The sequence below is a fragment of the Equus przewalskii genome, chromosome 5 (genome assembly GCF_037783145.1).
Source record: "Equus przewalskii isolate Varuska chromosome 5, EquPr2, whole genome shotgun sequence".
In the NCBI taxonomy this organism is placed as follows: domain Eukaryota; kingdom Metazoa; phylum Chordata; class Mammalia; order Perissodactyla; family Equidae; genus Equus; species Equus przewalskii.
In genome coordinates, this window is record NC_091835.1 from 61,737,891 (window position 1) to 61,762,391 (window position 24,501).

At 38.7% G+C, this 24,501-nt stretch overlaps 1 long non-coding RNA gene across 1 annotated transcript in view; it reads left to right on the forward strand.

Moving 5' to 3' along the window:
- LOC139083377 (uncharacterized) overlaps positions 1-24,501 on the forward strand; it is a 78,503-nt gene that overhangs the window by 13,720 nt on the left and 40,282 nt on the right. Inside the window, exon 2 of the long non-coding RNA XR_011540047.1 lies at positions 11,770-11,875. This is a non-coding gene — a long non-coding RNA (uncharacterized lncRNA). The remainder of the gene's footprint in view (positions 1-11,769; positions 11,876-24,501) is intronic.

Here is a 24,501-nt window from a genome sequence, read left to right on the forward strand (position 1 = left end):
CATAATAGCCAAAAACTGGAATCAACCCAAATGAACTTCAAGAATAGAATGAATAAATGGTGACATATTCATTTAATGAAAAAGTATAAACTGTTATATGCAGCAATATAAATGAATCTCACAGCATAGTGTTGATAGAAAGAAGCCTCTGTATGATTCTATTTATATAAAATTCGAAAACAGACAAAACTAATGTGTGGTGATTCAAGTTAGAATAGTGGTTCTGACTGGGAGGCTTCTGGGTGCTGTGAATGTCCTCTACCTGGACCTGGGTAGTGATTCCATGAGTGTATTTACTCTTTCAGAAATTGTCAAGCTGAACACTTAAGATTTTTGCACTTTAGAATATGTATATTTCAATGACAACAAAAAATGAAAAAAAAAATTGATATTTTTACTTTCCTTCTTTAGCCCCATGTAATAAAGCACTATAGGGAATATTAGAATAGCACAGGGGTCCTATTCTCTAGAGACTTAGGGTATAACAGCCAAAGCTAACATATATACATTAAATAAACATTAATACAAGGTGTATTAGTTTCCTATGGCTGCTATAATAAATTACTACAAATCTGATGGCCTTAAACAACAGAAATTTATTCTCCCACAATTCTGGAGGGCAGAAGACTGAAATCAATGTGTTCACAGGGCCCTTCTCCCTCCAAAGTTTCTAGGGGCATATCCTTCCTTGCCTCTTCCAGGGTAGTTCCTGGTCTTCCTTGGCTTGTGGCAACATCACTCCTAAGCCCGCCTCCATCTTCACATGGCCTTCTTCCCTGTATGTGTCTCTGCATGCCATCTCTTTTTTAAAGGACACCAGTCACTAGATTTAGGGCCCATCCTAATCCAGACCTCTCTTAACTAATTACATCTGCAAAGACGTTATTATTTGTAAAGTACAAATAAGGTCACATCTGAGGTTCCAGGTGAACATGAATTTGGGGGAGGGACACTACTCAACCCATTACTCAGGGCAATTTTAAATTTAAATTAAACGCTGAATTGTTTGGCCATAGGAATTCAAAGAAATATGTGATCACTGTGAGATGAAAAAGTTCGAGACATGAGTTCTGCTGTCGAAACTGAGCATGATTGAGGCAAGCCTCAGCACAGCATGATCTGGCAATGGAAGGGGAGGGACACGGAGGCAGGCCTGACTGACAGGGAGAGTTCTGGCTGAGGAGCGGAAGAAAATAAGACTGAATAAATAGAGTGAGGCCAAGTTATGAGAGTCCTTGAAAGCCTGGCAGATGAATTTCCACTTGATCCAATAGGAAATAGGAAACGACTGTAAATTCTTGAGCAGAAAAGTGACATGGTGAAAGCAGTGTTTCAGGAAGATTATGTTGGTGACAGTATATTGGATGGATTGGAGGCAAAAGAGACTGTAGGCTGATGCACTTTGTCTTTCCATTCTGGATGAATCTATGGTAGCAAGAGATATGAAGTTTAATTTATAAAAAGAAAATGCACCACTACAATTACTCTCCTAAATCTTAATAAACTTCCTAAGCTCATCTTGAAATGGAAAAGTAGCCCAAGTGGCATTGCATTTAAAAAGGCTAATTGTTCTTCAGTTTGAAATCTCTGTTTGGGGAAGAATAGGCAAGAGCTTACCAGGGTTCCTTGTCACTCAAAGTGCAGCATCAGCATCAACTGGGAGCCTGTTAGAAATGCAGAACCTCAGGCCCCATCCCACAACTGCAGAATCAGAATCTGAGCTTTTACCAAGATCCCCAGGAGATTTATATGTCTTAAAACTTCATATTAAAGTTTGAGATGCACTGCCATGGTAAATTTCTGTTGAATTTCTGTAGTTTGTGAAAATAGATATATAACTGCTGAAACGGTTATGTCAACGTGAAAAAAAAAACAGTTATGAACCCTGTGCTTCCTATGACAAGGCTGTCATATTGAGGCACTCGCCAGTCCCAGAGTTGTAGGGCTTGCTCACCCACTTACCCGTCTCATGGGGAATAACTGTTACACAGATGAAATGGAGCATCTGGTTGCCTTGTGAAATGTGTCACTTAGTACATGTAGTTGAAATTGAGACATCTGTTTGTCTCCCCACCATTCTGGGGACTCTTGCTCTAAAGTGACACTTTTTTTTCTCATTTGAAATATAGCTTCATACTGCATTGGCTGCATTGCCTTGCTGCGCAAGAATGAGAGGGGAGTACCAGATTGGTGCAGATAATGAAAATCAGCAGATAATCCACTTATCTAGAGCCACGGCAGGACCACTTGCCTTGGGAATATGGTTCCAACCCAGCTGAGTAATTTTTCCCTCTGGCACTCCATTCCCCAACTGCAAGTGTTAATGATTATCCCAGGATATCAACAAAGTGAAACTATTTGGCGACTGTTCCCTCTGTGTCCAGGTTGCTAGGAGAAACTGAGTTTGCAAGACCTCACAGGAGCAGAGCTTCTCAAACTTCAACATTATACATATCACCTGGAAATCTTGTGCAAACACACATTCTGAATCAATAGATCTAAAGTGAGGGCTGAGATCCTGCTTCTCTTCTTTTTCTTTTTTTTTAATAGCTTTATTGAGGTATAAAGAAAAATTGTATATATTTAAGGCATACAACGTGATGTTTTGATGTATGTATACATTGTGAAGTAATTGCCACAATCAAGCTAATTAACATATCCATCACCTCAAACAGTTACCATTTTCTTGTGTGTGGTGAGAACAGTTAAGATCCCCCCACTTATCAAATTACAAGTATACTATGCAATACTATTAACTATAGTCACAATGATATACAGTCGATCTCCAGAAATTATTCATCTTGCATAAATGAAATTTTGTACCCTTTGACCAACACCTCCTTATCTCCCTGCATTTCTAACAGGCTCAAAGATGATGCTGATGCTGATGGTCTGAAGACCACACTTAGAGTGGCAAGGCCACTTGCTTGGCAAGGTTACATCAGGCAATAGCAAAATGGAATCATGGTAGAAATATCTCTGTGGGTGGAAAGAAATAAAGTCAAAGATAAGAAGTAGTAAGAACAGACTTGAAATGGAAGAAGAGAAAAGGCAGTAAAGAAAGTTGATAAAAAGAATTTATAAAGATGAAAACCTCAAAGGAATTTAAATATATTAGAACTGGGTTAGTCTAGTAACCTAGAATCTGGTTAGCAATACCCCTACATCCTGAGACATCCACAGTTAGTTAATCTTGAAGGGGATTTTCAAATCCCTTGGCCAGCAGGATGATAGGGAAAAAATATTGACTCTGGCAGGCAAGCTCTTCCTCACTGATCCTGGACATCTGGTCACTAAATCTTTCAGAAGGGTAGATTAGAGATGGTGAATTGAAAACTCCTCCAGCAGAGGCACCAATAGTGATTTTTAAATGAGCGTGGAAGCTAGCCAATCCCTTGCCATCAGATCTGCAAAACCACGTTATATATTCAATCTTGCAAATAGAAACAAAAGAAGAAATGTTAGCAGACCAGATTTTTTAAGACCCTCTTGTTACAATGGCAATAAAAAGAGTGAAATGAAGACTTATTTATTCACCCAGAATGCATTATGACTCAAGTCAAGCAACCTTTAGTAAGGTAACTTCCATATGCCAATAGGGAACCTCTGCAACAAGCTTAACACTGAAAACAATGACTGTGGATCTTGAAAGTGCTCATGGGATAATGACTTTCTAAACTGGATGTTTGACAATCAGCAGAATTCACACTTTGGCGTTTGTAATGAAGTAAACAAACAACCCCACATACTTAGCTCATAATTTTATTTGAGGTTTCCTGATCCACCTTTATCAGAAACGGAGGGCAGGCCTAGACTCCACTCATAATTTGTCTTCCTGCAACAATGCTGCAAAAACAAAGAGACAAGACAACATGAAAATCAAAGATCAATCAACTCAGAGAAATCTCTCAATGCCATCATCCCACCACCTAATGCTGTCACTAATAGGGGAAGCAGGTGATAGAAGCTAATTAGCAACACAATGTAAGCTGTCAGTAAAATTCTATTTTCCAACGGGAACAAGCTCTACTTAAACTGAATGCTGACATGAATTTACATGCCTTCTTACATATTCTGATTTTACCTTCCCTGATTCAACTTGAAGGCTAAAAACAAGCTTTGACCTAGTTTACCCTAAGGAGCCAAGCACAACAGGATCCTGTGCGCATCTTCCTGATCCTGCCCCATGGGAGTGACTCAGAGCCTGACGGGGGAGGCCTGCTCCCCTCCACCTCACCCCCCACTCACAGTTTCCCATGGTGGATCTTTTAATGGTAGGAGAAACAAGAAGGGAGATGAGCAATAAACCGTAACTTCTCCCTCCCTCGCACTTTATACCTGGCAGAGACAGCATGCAAGACCACCAGGGCATTCAGGCTACCCTGTCTCATGACATTCCCGTAACCCAGTTCTTGATTCAGATGTAAAATTGATTAGGAGACGTGACCCCAAAATCCAAAAATATATATAGTAGTACCTAATGTGGGAAGTGGGGAGAACCAAGAAGAGGAGCTACGGTAGAAGAATATGGAGACCGAGACCCAGCCCTGCTCTCTGGGTTCAGATTCCAGTTCTGTCACTTAACAGCTTTGAGAAAAGAGCACTGTACACGACCTCTCTGAGCTGTTTTCTCCTTTGTAGAAATAATCATGCCAATATCACAAGTATTTGAGGATCAAATGAGTGTATTTTAAAGCAGCTAACACACAGCCACCTGCTCTGTAAAATTTTTAAAAGGGGTCCAGTGCAGGAAACAAAAATGGAAAGGTGTTTACAATTGGAATTAACAACTGTTCACTTGCTTAAAAAAAAAAAAAAAAAAAGCCATCTGTGTCTTAAGATTTTCCTTTTTAAAAGACAAAAATGTCCAAAACTTTTCTCTGATGTTCTATATTCCTTTGAGACTATTTTAAATTATTTAGGTCTTTTTTCTAAGGCCATTCTAATTTTTCCTAGATCCCCTAACATTTTCCATTTGAGAATTTTATCAACCTTGAAATCTCTGTGAACATATTTGATGGATTAAATTGATGATTATTGCTAGCAGTTAGGTGTCCTCTTACCTAGTATAAGAATTAAACTCTACTTCCAAAATGATGAGGAGTTTTTTCTTTCTTCATCATTTTCCAAAAGTAGGACATTAGTCCTTCTTTCCTTGCCATAGGCTCACAGACGGTGAATCATAGCTCCTCCACCACCCCCCGGGTGCAGAGACAGCGCTGAACAGATTGTGAAGTCTGCTTTGGGGGAGGAAACCCGCAAGTCACAGCCTCATGGCTTAAGGAGGGATTCAGGCACTTGTGCTGGAGGCAGTGCTTGCCAGCAACACACCAGATATGCTCTCATGGTTCAGGGACAGAAGCTACACAGCATGCCTCCAGTGTCCAACACGTGGCGTCCCTCAGGCCAGCCCGTTCGCTACACATGCCCCGCATTCCCAGTTTCCATCTGGCCAGTCTTCACAACAACTTTGCTGACTTCATGCTCAATGTCTTGGGCCTTCCTGCTATGGGCCATGGGACCTTATTTAGAGCCATTTCTTCCCACCAAGGAGTTAATCATATGTGTTTTCAACAATACAACCATCTGGGCATCTGAGCCAGTCACCAAGTAATTAGTGGGAAATGTTGCAACACATCCAAGGATATTTAATAAATATTTCTTGAATGAAGAAATGAGGCTCAGCAACTCCATGTATGTTCACTCCACAAGAGAATAATAGAGAAGGTTCTTATACTTCTCTGGGCCCCGTGCAGATGTCCTGAAGTCCCCCACACCTCTGCCCACACTATAAGAGCTAGCTATTTCCCAGTGTCCCATCCTTGGGCTTTCCACTTCTTAATGTCCCAACTCTCCTTCAGCAATCTCATTCTTTACTTCTGCTCTAAGCATCACCTGTATTCCAGTAATTGCCAATTTTTAATTCTAGTCCACACCACTTCTCTCAACAGACTTGAAAATCAAACTTTCTAACGGTCATTGCCATCAAACATTCATGGACACCTCAAACTTCACTCATACAAGACTGAATTCATTATTTTATCCCTAACGTGTTCTTCCACCTTATATTCCTTCTCAGTTGGTGGCCTCACCATCCCCTCTAAAAGTCCTGAGAATATTCCTCAACTTCTCTAAATCCTGCCCCCACTCCATGCAATCAGTTTCCAAGTTCTGCTGCTTTTACTTCCCAAGTATTATTTGAATCTGACCCTTCTCTTCCCTTCCAATTTCCCGAGCTCTGCCTCAGGCCCCCTTCATCTCCAGTCTGCAGTGTTGCATTAGCCTCATAACTAGTCTCCCTGTCTCCTGACTTCAAGCCCACAGAGAAGACTAACCTATATCAACACAAACCTAGCTCTATTATTCTCTTGTTTGAAAACCTTCACATGGTTTCTCTTCGATGAACTGTAAAGCTTCCACTGGGGGTTTATGTACCAGGATACACACAGTACGTCTTCCTGGACTATCAGTTTTTCTCAAAGAGTTGTCAGGGAAAACTTCATTTTTTGTATGAAAACATGCACTGTAGTATAATAGAGTGTAATGTAAAATTTGCATTAAGCTTGATTATAACATTTGGAAACCAAAAGTCCACTGTCACAGCTGCCCATACCTGCGTGGTAACATAACGCCCTTTCGCTACAAAGTTCCATTTGTTATTTCTTGTCATTTTCAAGGGATATCTCCCACATATTCCATAGAAGCCAGGAGTTTTATGTTTTGCTCACTACTGTGGTCCCAGAGCCTAGAATAAGATCTAGAACATAGTGGGCACTCAATAAATATTTATTGAATATACAAATAAGCCCACAAACCAGTCTGCCAGCTGAACTCACCACAAGGCTAGATGGCTACCTGTTCTTTCTCTTTGCCTCTGATTTCCACTCACCTCGGCAGCCTGCAGAGCCACTCAGAGAAACTTTCCAGCTATCACACACCATCAAAGTTACCCCATTGTCTATGCCAAAATGTTGAACCCAGAATGAAGCTAGGTTCCATGCAGACACAGGAAAATGGTCACCTAGGCTCTACAACAGTTCTGTCTGCGCCTGGAGTCCTAAACACTCTTGAGGTTCCACCAGTTCCTGGCCCCCTTTTTCTATAGGGAACTCAAAATCAATCCACAGGCCCCTGTAGACTCCATCCCAAACTTCCTCTCTCTACAACCCACGCATAAAAAGGAGAGCAACCATCCTCAAGGAAGCAGGTAAGGGAAAGTGCCCTATTGTGAGTACAAGATTGAAAAGACATTCCATGACTTGGGCAAGCCCCTCTGCAATGTGGAGAGTTTATCTGGAAAACTCCTACCCACCTTCTAGACCTCGGCTTTCATGTTCCCTCTTAAGGGAAGCATTCAGTCACTGCCTTTCCCTTACTGCCCCCATTCAAAACTGCAAACTCTCTCACCAGTTAGTTTCTTCCTCTATCACCGCCAGGGCAGCTCCAGGTTTGTGGGGCCTAAAGCTAAGACAACTTCTGCGACCCTCTCTAAGCAAAAGAATACAAGATTATGTGAAAAATTAGATGCAAAAATTAATATTATTTATAATGAGAAAAATCACATCAAATTACAAATTGTAAAAAGTTGAAAAATAAACCATCTATCAAACAAAAAAAAAACAAAAAATAACATCATATTTAGTTAATTAACTGCCTGAAAACTTTAGAATACCTTTTCTACGTGTTTTCCTACTTGTTGATTGCATACTCTTTATCATTTCTTCATAAGACAATGATTTTTTAATATTTTCCACAGAGAGAGGAGAAATACAATTCAGTCCTTTGTCACAGTTGATCAACATTTGTTTTTTATTATTGATAGTTGGGTTTCATAAAACATGCTACATTATACACAGACAAACTCCCTGTATTGCTACAAACAGAGAATTTCTGATCAATTCTATTTCACATAATTCCCATCCAAAAAACAATATAGAGTGTGTTTATAATTGTATATGAAAGATATTCCATTTTAACTAGACATCAATGACAGTCAAAACCGTCACTTATAGTTTTACACATTGGATGACAAGAATTTTCCACAGACTAGCTGTTGGCTCCATTTATTTCAAGTCTTGTTTTTCTCCACCCGCATCCTTTTGTGCCAGGACTGTGGGACACATTCATATCATCCTACAAACTCTGGCCCTGTACCTTCATGTCACAATGTCAGGTGAGTTGACATGACAGGCAATACAAACATTTCTAGAAGCCATTTCTATACCAAGATGATTAGCAACAGCATAACTATAAATGGAAGTGACTGAAAAACACTTAAATATATCCCATCAAACCCAACCAAAATGTATCCTTGACTCAACTTCCCCTTATTCAAATTCCCAAAATGCCAACTGCTAGGCTTATGTTACTTAACACAAGGGAAAATGAGATGCAGGAGAAGTCAGAGAAGAGAGAGAATGCTCTCCTACCTGAGTGCGGTTAAAATAGCTAACATCTGCAAATTTCACAAAAACATATGACCATGTGAACACACTGCTAGGGCTTTGGAAGAGGCCCATTAAGTGGGAGCTCTGAAGCCGAGGCTTCATTAACTCCATAGAAAATCCATTTCTAATCACTGCACTTACCACACTGTATATTCATCAGTTAATTACATGTCTGTTCCCCCCTCCAGACTCTAAACTTCTTAAAAGTAGGACTATGTCCTATTCATCTTGGCATCTCCAGTATTTAACAATGCATGGCATATAGTAGGAACTAGATAAATGTGTATTACCTGAGCTGAACTGAGATGGCAAAGAAGGCACCACATTCAAGAGTATCTGTCTACGTCATTGTTAATGCATTAAACCCCTTTCCGCCATAGAAAGAAAAGCATGTTGGTGTCAATTGGACATTTTGCATTTAGTGAAAGGTGATTGACCAAGCACAAGTTTAACAATGGAAAAACAATGCATTTACCTAAAATGTCATAGGAGAATCATGAATCTCAAGCTGCATTACCAATAGGCAGTATGATGCCCATCTGGCCAAAGTTCTGAAGAGTTGGTCAGCCTAGCAAAACACCAAGTGCCCAGACTAAAGATAAGAGACTGAAGAAAAGAGTCACAAACCAGTTGTAAATGAGATTTGGTAAATGTTTTCATGTGCTTTAATTATATTTCCAGCCTATTTATTCATTTAGCAGGTATTTAGGGAGTTCCCACTATATGCCAGGCATTGTATGGTAGGGTCTAGGGATTGCAATGTGAGTCAGATCAGACATAGTCACCAGTCACATGAAGTATAGAGCCTTATGGAGGAGACAGATGTTAATTGAACTACCACATTAATAGCAAGAAAATTACAAACTGAGATAAATATTGAGAAGGAAAGGAACCAGATTCCATGAGAGCAAAATGAACGGCCTTGACCTATGAGTTGATTAAAGATAGCTTTCCAAAAAAACAGACACTAAGCTGAGGTTTGAAGGATGAAAAAGAATTAACTAGTTGAAGAGGATCAGCATCAAAGAGGGGTATCAAATCAGAGGAACAGACTGTGCAAAACTGCCGTGGTGAGAAGGAGCTGGAGATTATCCATTGCCTTCCTAATCCACTCTCTACCCTTCTCTGTCCTGCTCTGCACCCCAAAAGGTTAACCTCTATGCGTCAGTCTGGTCCTTTGCCCTCTGGATCCTCCTAACTTTTAGCCAATTGTTTGCGGCATTTATTCTCCTGGTTCCATCTCTGCTGGGCCTTGGGTTGGCAATTACTGTGATCATCTCTCTAAGAGTACAGCTCCTGTTAGACAGCCTATCCCATAGCTACAGCTGAGGTCATCTCAGGAACCTGTAATCATTCCTTCCTCTGGTACTTAAATGACCTACATTCTTGGTAACAGCTCTCAGATGCTTTATCATCTCTTGTTGGTTTCTCTTAACCCTGACTATACCTTTATAAACAACCCCTCATAAATGCTCATCAATTATACAATTTGAATGTACCACCTAGTTCCTGCTGAGAATGTGATATAATATGTATGAGAAACTGAAAGACGATGGTCGTAGTACAAAATGAGGAGACGGTGGAAGATATGGCTGGAGATCTCCATAGAAGCAAGAATGTCTAAGGCCTTCTAAGCGATTTTGAGAATTTGGATTTTTATCCTAAGAGCAGTGGACAAGCATTAAAGAATTTTAACCAAAAGGGACATAATAGGGTTTGCTGTTTTGGTCAAAGCTAGAATAGAGTGGATTAAGAAACAGGTGGGAGGTGAAGAAATGGAGATACAAGGATTGTCATTGTTCACAAGAAGTTTGGCTTTGGTGGAAGGAAAGCTTTGGGGTAGTAGCTAGAGAAAGGATGTAGGATTAACGGGCAGTTTTATTAAAAAGTAAAAAAAAATGGGAATGTTCCAGGTAGCAGAATGCAGTAGAATGTGCATGAAAGAGATGAGGGATGGTTAGTAAACAGGTGTTAGAGGGCAAGAAAAAGCACAGATAATGCACTGGCCATAAAGAGAAAGAGGAGCCCGTGTTCCAAAGAAACAGAAGGGAAGATGGTGGATGTAAATATAAGCCCTTGTATTTGCATAAGTGTTAGGTAACAGGAAATCGATGGCGAGGCTTTTCATCTTTTGATGTGAACTTTTTTTTTTTAAGATTTTATTTTTCCTTTTTCTCCCCAAATCCCCCTGGTACATAGTTGTATATTTTTCTAGTTGTGGGTCCTTCCAGCTGTGGCATGGGGGATGCCATCACAACGTGGCCCAACGAGCCTGTGCCCAGGATCCGAACCGGCAAAATCCTGGGCCACCACAGCAGAGCATGAACCTAACCACTCAGCCACAGGGCCGGCCCCGATGTGAACTTTCTTTGTAAAATAGAAGGAAAGGTCATTCATCACTGAGAGTCAGAGAAAACTTCGAGGCGAGGTAGGGGGAGATCAGAGGTTTGATAACTGTAGAGACAGTTTAAAATATTTGTTAAGGATTGAAGGGCACCTCGACCAGAAGATTGTAGCAGGAGTGCTGAGCAGTTTTGAGAACACTTTTGAGCTTGATTATTGACACACATGTTCCACTCCCCCATCTACTGTAAGCATGCAAAGCCCAAAAGATTTAAGTAGACCCAGCCTGGCCCTTGACCCTAGGGGTAGACTTAGGACTGACACTTGAGGTTATTGTTCTAAGGATGAGCATGTGACCCAAGCTAAGCCAATCAGAGGAGAGCCTAAAAATTTCACTACAATTATCAGGAAGGCTGTTCTTTTCCTCTCACTGCTATTACAAGTACAAAGATATGTAAGCTTAGTTAAGGCTGCTAGATGTCATCTTGCCATCAAGCTGAAGAGAAAAGCAGAGTCCTGATGATACTGTTTGAATATCTAGGTCCAGCCACATCTAAAGCTTGACTACAACTTTAGCTTTCCACTTAAATAAGCCAATAAATTTCCATTTTTGCTTAAGCTAGCTTACGTTGAATTTCTAACTTATACATTAATTATACAGTAATCACAAATGTATAGTCCTACCAATTTCTCATCTTGCTTTCTCTAGAAATGCCTCACTACCTGAATGGAGGCTTGTTAAAATGTAGGTGGCTACCAGGGTTTATCTAGGGGAAAGTGCAACAATAAGAAAACCATACAAGAAAGTCAGCCATAAGCCCCATGGCCAACTTTCCTTCCTTTAATCTATATGCCAGATCTCATGTGCCTAAAGCTAGGATTGCAGCTGGATAACACATATATTCAAGGTTAAGTTCCCACTGAGCAAAATCTAATCTGGTCACTCCTCTTACCTCCAACTCCACTACCATTGGCCAAGACAAGGAGATTTCGGGCAATACTGCATTCACTACAGACAAGTCTGCTTCTGGAGAGACATGCTACTGATAGCAAAGAAGGAAGAACAGAAAAGAAAACCAAAAGAGGTAGGTGACAGAGAATGTAAAGTAAGTCTAAAATAATTTGAAAGAACTCAGCTTGTTGTGTTTCCAGATATACCAGAAGTAATGGCCAGCACTTGTTGAAATAAAGACAAAGGGTGAAGGTTAGTCTTTCCAACTGCATAATCTTCATAGCTTCTCATCAGAGACAGAGCAAGTTGCTACAGGTCCATGAATCATCTACACATGTGCCTGGCAGGAAATTTCTAATAATTTATACATTCCATCTGGATGCAACTTAAAAGACTAATTACCAGTGATACCAACTAATACCTAGTAAGATTAATGGATGAGGGTCTTAAAAATGAGGTCAACAGGATCCCCAAACTCAGCATGACAACAAACAGACAAAAAGTTTTCCTCCAACATAAGCAGATGGTATTTAGAGCTTCCAATTTGATAAAAGTGAAAAGCAATCCCCTTCTTGAGTAAATTATTTAAACTTCACTCCAAGATCAATAATTTAATTTGAAATGTCACTTGTATCTTTGCATTATCACCTTTACCTTTTGAAACTAAGAACATAAAAAAGTTTTTGAAAGATGGAAAGGCCATCTGGGCCACCCTAGTTACCACTTATGCTTAATTATTATTAATATTAATAATTTTACATAAAAGCACACAAACCTTGAGGCTTCAAAGTTCTTCAGTAGATATTATAGATCAGGTAAGTCTTGCCAAGCCACAAAGCAGGGGAAGTAATTAGCTAGTAAATCTCACTAAAGAAAACGTATTTAATCAAAATAAAAGTTGAGCTTCTGTACAGTATGTAATGACCTTTTCTTGAAAGACCATATATTTCCTGGTCCCATTTTCATACCAGATCCAATTCCCATTGCCCTTTGAAGTCAAAGTCACCTCTGTACACAGAAGATACACATGGAAACTTGGAAGCAAACGGAGAACAGAGTTCTAGTTTTATCTTAGCTAGCTTTACAAAGCATCATGCATCCCTGAAAAGCATATCTATGGTCATTTTAAAATTATAAATAATTTGTCTTATAAATGCCTTTCTTTACAATCAGGCTTTTCCTTATCATGCCTGTTTTGATCACTTTCAAAATATTTTTGTAGAGTAGACAACAGCAGAAACTTTGTTCTATCTTACACTGAAGATCAGAGAATTTCTGGGACTTGACTGCCATTATACTCACACATTTGAATCTCTTAATCTCAAATTCTTGTGCCCTATGCACAGCAAAACAAACACTGAGACATCAGTGCTTGGAGATGGAGAAAGATCCCATTCGAGTTGGCCAAGACAAGAAGGTGGGAGCATGGATTCGCTCAAACCCACCTTATCCAGAGCAAAAGGCAGGGTGTTTTATATAGCTAAAGGGCTTGGGAAGAGGAGCTTTGGAGAAACAAAAGGGTCACTCCAGATAAGCCCTGGGCAATCTGCAACAGCTACTGGGGGCTGGCCATCTGGTGATTGCAACCTCCCTGAAGGCATTCTCTTTCTTCTGCAAAACAAATTTACAAATCCTGGAGACTGAAGTCACCCCTGAAGTTAAACCAGAAAACAGCAAATTGACAAGATTCCTAACAAGGTCAAAAGGCAATCATGTTCTTACTGAATATCTACCGTAACCTTCAGGTATCAGGCTTCAATACTATTATTAACCAGGGTTTACATAATCTTAGTTCATTATTCAAACCACTGAATCAGCTGTTCTCTAACTTCTTTGTTCCATACATACTTTTTCTTTTTAATCCACAATATCCATGCCTTTATAACTAGTATTCCACTAATAGCAGACATACAAAAATTCTAAAGTTCAACATATTTGTTATGTCCTTCCAAAATAATTTAGAGCATAGAATGAGAACTAGACGATTTCTTCATCTATAAAATGGAAATAGCAATATTATGAGATAATATAGGGAAAGCACATAGCACAGTGCATGACACATAGTGTTTTGTAAATAGTAATAATTAACAGAAATATAGTTTTGCCTTTTTTCCCCCTTCCTTTGGTCTACTTTTCCATATTTCCCCTCACCAGGTCAAGTCATTCTGTCTTATTCTTACATGTTGCACACCTCCCAGAAAGCCAGAGAATTATTATCCCCTGATAATTATTATCTATTTTCCTCTTGTCTCTTCTCTTTTTAACAAGGCACCACATAATCTTTCTTTAGACCTAAATCTTACTAATTATTGTCAAGTCTCTTCTGTTTGTAAATAATCTCCAAAGGTCTTTTGTGACTCTCTTCTTAAAGAACACTTGCTCTGTGTCACTGTTTGTCATACACCTGCCTTTTTGCTGCATCCTCTGTGAAACCCAGTGGCTTCTCCCCAAGTGTTTAATCTGTAACACTTAGTAATTTCCCTTTCTACTTGTTCTTCTCCTAACTCAACAATCTACATACTTTGGAGTCAGGTGGAAATTCATCTCACAAAAGTACATTTTACACCTTCCAACAGGAGTACTGCCCCAGCTCATGCCCTTCTGGCCTGCACTACATTCAGGCTGTTTAAAATGGAAAAGGAAAGGGTGCAGGACTGCTGAATCAAGAGGAGGCAGCATCTAAGCCCAGGTCTGATTACAAGTGTCAAGTTCTTTCTGAAATATTTCTGAGGAGTGAGAGAACAAGCAGATTTATAGGGTACATACTTCACTGGTTTTTATTTTGGTGGTGCGTGTAGATGAGAAAAGATTAAAAGCCCAAACAAATGTCTAAATCATTGTGCACACCACCGCAGTACATTTCCCAGCCATAGGCACCATGGACAGCACTCTGCAGAGTGAAAATAGTCCCTGGCCTGTTCCTCCCAGGAAGCTCCAAATTGTCAAAACTATATTTCATAAGAAACAGTGATTCAATTTTTAATATGAGTTTTCTTTGAAGTTTTAAGCACCAAAAACTAATTCAAGGGTTTGGGTATGGTGTAATTCAAAGTGCAATTTATATTGAAGATTTAAGGGCTTGGGGTGTTATTTCTTCCAGAAACCCAAGTATGGAGAAAGAATAGCACAGTGATTAGAGAACAGAGTTTCAAATCTTATGGTTCTGAATTCAAATTCCAGCTTAAGCACTTTCTCTTTTTTAATTTAAGTATAATTTGTACACGATATCCTATTAGTTTCAGGTGTAAAACATAATGATCTGACGTTTGTATGCCTAATGAAATGATCACTGCAAAAAGTCTAGCTATGATCTATCACCATACAAAGTTAATGCAAGATTATTGACTGTATTCCCCATGCTGTACATTACATTCTTGCGACTTATAACTGGAAGTTTGTACTTCTTCACCCCCTTCACCCATTTTGCAGCCCCTGCCATCCCCTCCCCTGGCAACCACCAATCTGGTCTCTGTATCTGTGAGTCTGAGTTTTATTTTGTTTTGTTTGCTTGTTTTGTTTTTTAGATTCCACATATAAGTGAAATCATGCAGTATTCCTCTTTTTCTGTCTGACTTATTTCACTTAGCACAACGCCCTCAAGGTCCATTCATGTTGTTGCAAATGGCAAGATTTCATTCTTTTTTATGGCTGAGTAGTATTTCATTTTATATATATATATATATACGCCTACAATTTGAGTTTCTATTTTACTGAGAGTAATATTTGGGCAGAGGAGACTTCCCGAGCTTTTCAAATGACATCAAACAAGAAGTAGCTGCTTTTCCCACCCAAAATCTAGTCTCCCTTCTCTATCCGTATCTGAATTAGTCCCACACCCTCCTGGCATCCACCTCCTCACCACTTTCTTTCCTTTCCAACTGATGATGTTCCTGCCTTTGATACTGGTTTCTATTTCAATGCCTAACTACTTGAGCCCACTGTGTAAGCAGCCAGCTTTCATATACAAAAGAATCCAGCACTCAGTATGCAAAGGAAAGATGTTTATTTCCAGAGGCTTGGGGGATGGTGTAATAATAAGGGTCAGATTACATGTGTGATAAATTTTGGCCTTTTGCATGTCAATTAACATATCGCACTTGGATGTTTTATTGATGACAAAATCCTATAGAGGGATGTTATTGTGCTCATATTTTAATGTCTTAGGGGTCAGCACCTCATGCATAGATATCCACTGGCATATATTCAAATGTAGAATTGCTAGCTTTATCATTTTTAATGATTTAAGCCAATGAAAGGACACTCCATTTGTTTGCTTAATAGTCAACTGAAATGGAAACGGATAGCTGAGTGCATCTCCCTTGAAAGTCTCTTCCCCTCTAGTGCCAATTACAGAATATGAAAGGCGCACTCCACACAGCTTGCTCAGGATAATAAATTACTAAATTGGAAGCTTCAGTTACCTTGCTGATTTTGATAAGAAAATTAATAGAATTAGCAGCTTATCTGCCCGACCAGGAGATTCACATTATGAAAAAGAAGAGAAAGAAAGAAAAAAGAATCAAAAAGAAAACAGAAAGAAAGAAATCTGTTTCCATGGCCAGGGCTGCTTGTTTTTCTTCCTGGTGACAGAGAGACAGTTTGGATAGTTTCTTTTGGCCCCCTGTGGTGATAAAGCTCTGCTGAAAACAAGGCAAGAAGCACTATCAATTATTGTCTACTTGTTCTGTTTTCATGCATAATTAAAGCTGGACAAAGCCAACACTGGATCAGACATTAAATAAGGCTGCATCAAGCAAAGTCCACCAGCAGTCCGACTACTGATAAACAAAAATTCTAAACAGCCTGAAATTGAAAAGTGGTGAGATTGAGATTATTTTCAAAAAGAAGATTTACTGTTTTGCGTTTTCTTGGAGAGGGCTGTTATAGCCCTTCTCTTCTTTTTGTCCAAGGAAGGATCATTGTTGCAATAAAGCGGCTGCTCTCAAAACAGAATGGAAAGACAAGAGTCGTTTGTTAAAAAAGACCCTTAGTAGCTTCCTCCCTGCTTCTCTTTTCCTTAAATACATATATGAAAATCTGTAATTATTTCTTTGAAGAACATTTTTCAACAGCTGTAAATGATAATGAGCCAATCACTGTGTGCTCCTTTTTTTTTTCTCCAGCAGCTGCAGAACTCCTCATTCAGAGCAATTAATTGATATTTGTAAAGTGCTTTGAAACCGAGAAGTGGAGCCTCATAAGTGCTAAATATTGTTCTTATTGCTGCTGCATTAGGAATTAGGAAAACCACCCCTCTTCTGACAAGCGTCAGAAAAACAGCAGTAATTCTAAGTGTCTTAAAACAATCATCTAAAACTCCAAGGCACCCAAAATAAGAATCAGATTAGCAGACCTTTTTAAGAAACATCAGAGGTTAATTACTAAAGATAACTTCACTGGAAATTATATATCAAGTGTTGAGCAGAGTAAAGCTTTGGCTCTCTGCTATATTTATCATTTTCACACATTTATACCAGTGTGTCAGCTTACATCACACTTTTTCTTAAAACACACTTAAGCAATATGTGTCTGAGAAGATAGTGCTTGTTTGTACAACATGTCTAAGTAAGACTCTCATAGATCTTCAGAGCAACTTAGAGAAGGTTTGGCATTGTATTACTATTTTGGGGTGGAAAATCACTCTATTAAACCAAAAAAGACTCTAGATTATCTCAAATAATTATTTTCTGGCAATGTATAGATTTTGGAAAATGCTTGAGTATTACCTATTGGTGTGGTTTCCAGCAGACCTCACTGATTTCATTCAATATTTCAATTAGGAAAATCTTTACTGATATATATACCTCTGCTACCTATGTCATTGATAGCGTTAGTCATAACAAGAGTCGGCCCATTGACAGTCTATGTTTCAAAGCACAAAGTAAAAGAGAATCTTTATAGAGATATCTCATAGAGATAGCTACAATTGAAATATTATTTCTTGGGGCAATAACTCTAGAGTTGGAGTCATAACCCTGCTGGCACCCATTGCTGTTAAGAAGAGCTATGGGTAGCAAAGTTCTGTCCAAATCATAGACCAAGCACATGGATAGATTCTCTTTTCCCTGATTCTAAAAAGCAGCAGCTTGCTTAAAAATCCTATGTGGCTAACCAATTAATTGTTGACCATTTAACACCATTTCTTTATTGAGAAATGAAGAAAATTACAGATGGTTAGCACCACCCAACAATGCTTACACACACATTTTTAAAGCAAAGATAGATATTCGTGAGTCAAACAGTACAACCAGTGAGCATGCATACATAACAACTCAGCAGGGGAAAAAAATCACAGAATACTATACAATAGCCATATGCAAGGCGTGAAAAGTCGACATAAGTGCAGCCATTTTGAAATAGAGCTTGAGCAGCCATTTCAAAAGAACTGCCCGCATTTCTTACTCCTTGAACCTTTGGTCTAGTTGAACTGGGCCAGACCTTTGGACTGGGCCAAACCAACACCATCATCCAAACAACTGTTTGTGAAACTAACAGGAAAGCAGACATCCTGGCCACAAAAACTGATGATTATGGACTGTCTTTCTGGAGACAGAATCAGTAACCAGTCACGTATAGCTAAAGAGTAACCCAGCTTATTAACACCTATAGAAGACTTTTTCTCTTCCTCTTCTTTTCATAATTACCCCTCTCTTTTCCCCATAAAAACCCTACTCTTTCACTCTGTAATTGGAACACTATTTGGGTTTCTGCTGAATCTCTGCTCCCCGAATTACAATTCTTTGATCCCAAATAAACGCTTTGCCTCTTGAAGTGATTTCTGTTTTTGTAGGCTGACAAAGGCAATCTGTTAATATTGATGCCATTCAAACAAAAACTGCAGTCCATGCAACGTTTGTTTTTAAAAGCTGTACCCAAGCTTAGTTCCCCGGAATTACAAGAAGATAATTTCTTCAAAACTGATGGCTTGAATAAAGACTTTTCAATAAACGCTAGGAAATTTAAGGGTTTTGTTTTAAAAAAAAAAAAAAAAAAAAAAAAAACACTTTTCTATCATCTATTTAATTGTCCAAACAAGACTACAAAGTTTTACAAAATTAAAGCAAGGACCTGCGGGCTCCTTTTTCCAGTCATCCTGGCTGTCTCAAGCTTGGCAAACAGAGCCAAAGTTAATATCTCTTTAATAGTGAAAGAATGGCCCAAAAGGCCAATGAATGACCCTTCTGAATTTATGCGTAGACTACAATGAAAAAGAGAAGGAAATAATATTAGAGCTCCTCCCTTTCCAAATTACTTAAGAAGCCTAATGGAGCTCCCCAGAGCAAGAGCTTAGCACCTGAGTATGCGCTTTTTTGATATTTAGGTTCTCTCTCCTAACATATCTTACACTAACATTGCTCCTACAAAAAAGTGGTTTTATTTAAAATGCTGAACCTAGACAATTTTGACAGCTCCCTCTTCTATTAGAGCTGGGATTTGGTTTAAAATGATGGAAATCAAGTCACATGATCATGTAACAAAAAATGGGATTTGAGAGAAAAGATAGGAAACTAATTTTGTTGCAAAATTAATTTGGGGCCAGGCACCTTACAATGACAATCTGATTTAATCCTCATAATACTTCGAGAGAGGTATCATTGCCCTCATTTTAAAAGTGAGAAATCTGAGGTTCAGCTAGATAAGGAACTTCACTTGAGAGAGCACAGAAACAGCACTGAAATTTGGAGTTAGGACTGTATAATTCCAAAGGGCATGCGCGCCCACTAAGCCATATAGTCTCTCCGCCTGCTACACACCAAACAAGTTTTTAGGTTAATTGCTCATAGCAAACCACCTGCAGAATAAAAGACATCAGTATACTATTGTGGTTAACGGGCTATGCCCTTCTGCCATGATTTCCTTAATAAAGAAACAATATTGAATTTATTTCTAACTAATAAAGAAACAGCAAGTAGCTGGGTGGCATCACCCATGTGTATAATTACCTAAAATATTTTCCCAAATAGCACCAAATGAATTCAACCTCAAGAACAGTTTTCGTCTATTCCTGGATGAGTACACCTTTCAAGACTTAGCACATTTGTTCTGCACTAATAATAAAATTAGATTATGCCTATTTTATATAAGCAATAAAAAGCTAATCCCTCATAAAGCACACTCTAGTAAGTTCTTTTTTTAACAATGAATCAACTAATGTGCTGACCAAGAAATCGCATAAATGCCTAGTGAATACTATTCCTTACTTCGTAATTTACTTCCTGCCTCTGTTCACTTCCCATAGATGAACTCAAATCACACATGAAGCGTGCTGAGCCTGTGCTCATAAATTTCAGTTGACCTATAATTTGTGATACCAGAAAGTCAATACAACAGAACTAGATTCTTCCTTCATAAGCTCAAAAATGTTCCAGGTTCATTAAAAACAAACAAAGGAACAAACATCTGTTCTAGAAACGTGCCAGTGTGTTCAGATCTAGATTCTGTTTGCATTGCTGTGTCTACAGTGAAAAGGCCTGGGAGAAATTCAGTGAGCAATACACACTGCCTCAAAATCCCTTTAAAATAGAGCTAAATAAGAACACAGATGAAATGATCCTGTTAAATCCTCTGGAAATTGTGAAGGGTTTCATTTTGGATTGTGACTCTCAGCCCAGAATCTCTTTAACCACATAACTAATAATGACTATCTTCAATGTTCTTCCACTATCAGGCAATGTTATGTTTTTAGCACAGGACTGGTTGACCCTCACAGGGCTGCTGTCATACACAGATGAAAAGTTTTCCACCCATAACTTTATGTGAGTGCCACTGTTATAAGTTGATTTGTGTCCCTCCAAAATTTATATGCTGAAGTCCTAACCCCTGCTCCCTCAGAATGTGACCTTATTTGGAAATAGAGTCTTTACGGAGGTAATCAAGTTAAAATTAGGTCATTAAGGTGACCTCGATATGACTGGCGTCCTTGTAAAAAGGGGCAATTTAGACATAGACAGACACAGACACATACAGAGGGAAGACAATGTGAAGAGACACATGGAAAAGATGGCCATGTGATTAGAGTGATGCATCTATAAGTCAAGAATGCCTAGCACTGCTGACAAACACCCGAAGCTAGAAAAAGCAAGTAAGAATTCTCTCCCAGAACTGTTGGAGAGAGCATGGTCCTACTGACACCTTAATTTCAGACTTCTAGCCTCCATACCTGGGAGACAATGAAGTTCCGTCGTTTTAAGACACTCAGGCATTGGTGTTTTGTTGTGGCAGCCCTAGGAAACTAATACAGCCACCATCACGGCCCCATTTCTTCAACGCCTATTTCTCCTAGGAAAAGAAAACATTATTCTAAGTATAGAAAACTAATTGCAACCCACATGCCAATTCTGATGAAGTATTAGGGACTCCTAAAGTGCTATGTTGAGAAAAGGTCGCAGGTCAAGCCCAGTATCAGCAAAAAAGTACATCACGATTGCTTACTTTAGGCGCAAGGATATACGTTGATACACATTTATATCACACTGGCCATGACTACATTAAAGCTTTGCCAGTCAGTCATCAATACCTTAGTATAAATTATTTTCTCAGTCTTTCTAATATAGACAAGATGAGAGTAGAATTTGGAGGAGATGGTTAAAAAGGAGGTTCAGAAAAACAGATATCGCCCCCAAGAGAGCAGGTCTGGGGGAGAGCTCTGTGTAGACCGGGATTGTGTGAAGATCCTGGAACCCCAGAGACTACATAAGCCTGTTCAGAAGAAAGGAGAAAGGACCCCCGGTTTTGCCTACATCACGTTTTTTTCCTAGAGAGCCCTGCTGCCTTTTTCTATCAGGCTATATGTTTGTCATTAATAGAGCTACAAGCATTAGATTCCTCTCCAATTGCAGAGGCCTATCAGGATAGAATACAAGGCAATATTTTTGTCACACTGTAGTCCCATATTAATTATTGTACTTTATAGTACTTAAAAAAATCAAGGCTTTGGTGGCAGAAAATAGAAGACTCGTGTTTATAAGGAAAAAATTATATAATAAGATTATATTTCAAATCAGAGAAAGAGAATAGCTATCCAAGAAATAGCAGTGAGTCAATCTGATAACCATCTAGAAAAAATTAAGTCAGATTCTTACCTTCACACAATACAGAACCTCAAATCTGGATGGATGAAGAGCCTCAATATTAAAAAATAAAATTTATAAAAATATAGGTAAAATTATCCAACAATATTTTTATAATCTTGGTTTGGCAAAATCTTCCTAAGCAAGATCCAGAGGCTTAAAGAAAATGACTGATAGATTCAGTGTATAACAAAATTAAAGATTTCAAAAAAGTACTACAAAAAATGTTTTAAAAAAAGCAAATTAGGAATAATAGTAAACATGTGAATCATATGTAAACATATAAATCTAAGTGAATACTTACTGTAAAAACAATTATTGTAAAAGAATAATAATGTCTTCTACAGTTAAAAATATATGTAGCATTACTACATGACAACAATAACAGACAAGGCCATTAAAACAGTTATTATAACTGTTCCATATGTTAAAAAAATTAAATACAGACATGGAACATACTTGAGACTCAAACTGAGTTTTTCTTTTTTGAGGAAGATTAGTCCTGAGCTAACATCTGCTGCCAACCCTCCTCTTTTTTTTTTTTGGCTGAGGAAGACTGGCCCTGAGCTAACACCATGCCCAACTTCCTCTACTTTATATGTGGGATGCCTGCCACAGCATGGCTTGACAAGCAGTGCATAGGTCCACACCCAGGATCCGAACCGGCGAACTGAAATGGAATGTGCGAACTTAACCACTGAGCCACCGGGTCGGCCCTCAAATTGAATTTTTGAGATGAAAACTACAATGTTTTAGAGGAACATACACTGGATAGGATCAACAGCAGATTAGAATAAGGTAGGATAAAAGATTAGTTAACTTGAATACATCCTAATAGACACATTCCAAAATGAAACACAGAGAAAAAAGAATTCCAGAAAAGAGAGAGAAGAAGAGAGGGACAAAGCAAATAGAGGGAGAAAGAGAGAAAGAAAAAGAAGAGAGAAAGAAAGAGAGAGAAGGAAGGAGCATCCACGTGCTCTGGGCCAACTTTAAGCAGCCTAATAAATATGTAACTGGAGAGACAGAAGAAAATCACAGAGAGGAAAGGGAGACAAAAAATATTTGAAGAAATAATGGTCAAACATTTTCTAAATTTGATAAAAGTTCTAAACCCATAGATCTAAGAAGCTCAAAGAAACACAAGCACAAGGAACATAACAGAAACTATGCCAAAGCACACTACCATCAAATTGCTTAAAACCAGTAATAAAGAGAAATTCTTAAAAGCAGCCAGATCTAGGGGCCGGCCCCGTGGCTGAGTGGTTAAGTTCACCACTCTGCTGTGCTGGCCCAGGGTTTCACCGGTTCGGATCCTGGGCACAGATATGGCACCGCTCGTCAGGCCACGTTGAGGTGGTGTCCCACATGCCACAACTAGAAGGACCTGCAACTAAGATATACAACTATGTACCAGGGGGATTTGGAGAGATAAAGCAGAAAAAAAAAAAAAAAAAAAAAGCTTGGCAACAGTTGTTAGCTCAGGTGCCAATCTTTAAAAAAAAAAAAAAAAAAAGCAGCCAGATTTAAAAAGACATTTTACACACAGGGAACAAAGATAAAGATGACTGCAGATTTCTCACTGGAAACAGTGCAAGCAAGAAAACAGTGGAGCAACATCTTTGAAGGACTAAAAGAAAAGAAAACTATTAATCTAAAATTCTATAAGCAATGAAAATAGCTTTCAAAAATTAAGGCAAAATAGGCTTTTAGAGATATAAAAATAGCTGAACAAATTTATCATGAGCAGAACCACATTACAAGAAATGTGAAAGGATGTGCTTTAGGCAGAAGGTAAATGATACCAGATGGAAATATGGGTCTACACAAATAAAAATACTGAAAGAGATGCCTATATTAGTAAATATGTAACATTTTTTATTATTTATATCTCTTTAAAAGATAATTGGTGGGGCTGGCGTGGTGGTGCAGTGGTTAAGTTTGCACTTTCCACTTCAGCGGCCCGGGGTTCACCGGCTCAGATCCTGGGTGTGGACCTATGCACAGCTTGTCAAGCCATGCTGTGACAGGCGTCCCACATAAAAAGTAAAGGAAGATGGGAATGGATGTTAGCTCAGGACCAGTCTTCCTCAGCAAAAAGAGGAGGATTGGCAGCAGATGTTAACTCAGGGCTAATCTTCCTCAAAAAAAAAAAAGATAATTGGTGACTCCTAACAGGTACCGTCATGTGCCATATAACAATGTTTCCATCAACAACAAACTACATATATCTACATATATGATGGTGGTCCCATGAGATTAGTACACTGTAGCCTAGGTGTGCAGCAGGCTATATCATGTAGGTTTGTATAAGTACACTCAATGATGTTCCCAGAATGATGAAATGGCCTAACAATGCATTTCTCAGAATGCATCCCTGTTGTTAGATGACACATAACTATATAGGGTTTCTTTTTGGGGTGATGACATTGTTCTGAAATTAGATAGTGATGAGGGTTGTACACTCTTACAAATATAGAAAAAACACTAAAATGTACACCTTAAAATGATGAATTTTATGGTATGTGAATTATATCTCAATACAATTAATAAACATTTTTAATAACTGATTGATTAAACAAAAACAATAAGGTACAGTAGGACTTATAATGCATGTAAAAGAAAAATACATGACAATAATAAATGCTAACTCTCCCCCAAATTGATCTATAGATTCAATGCATTCTCA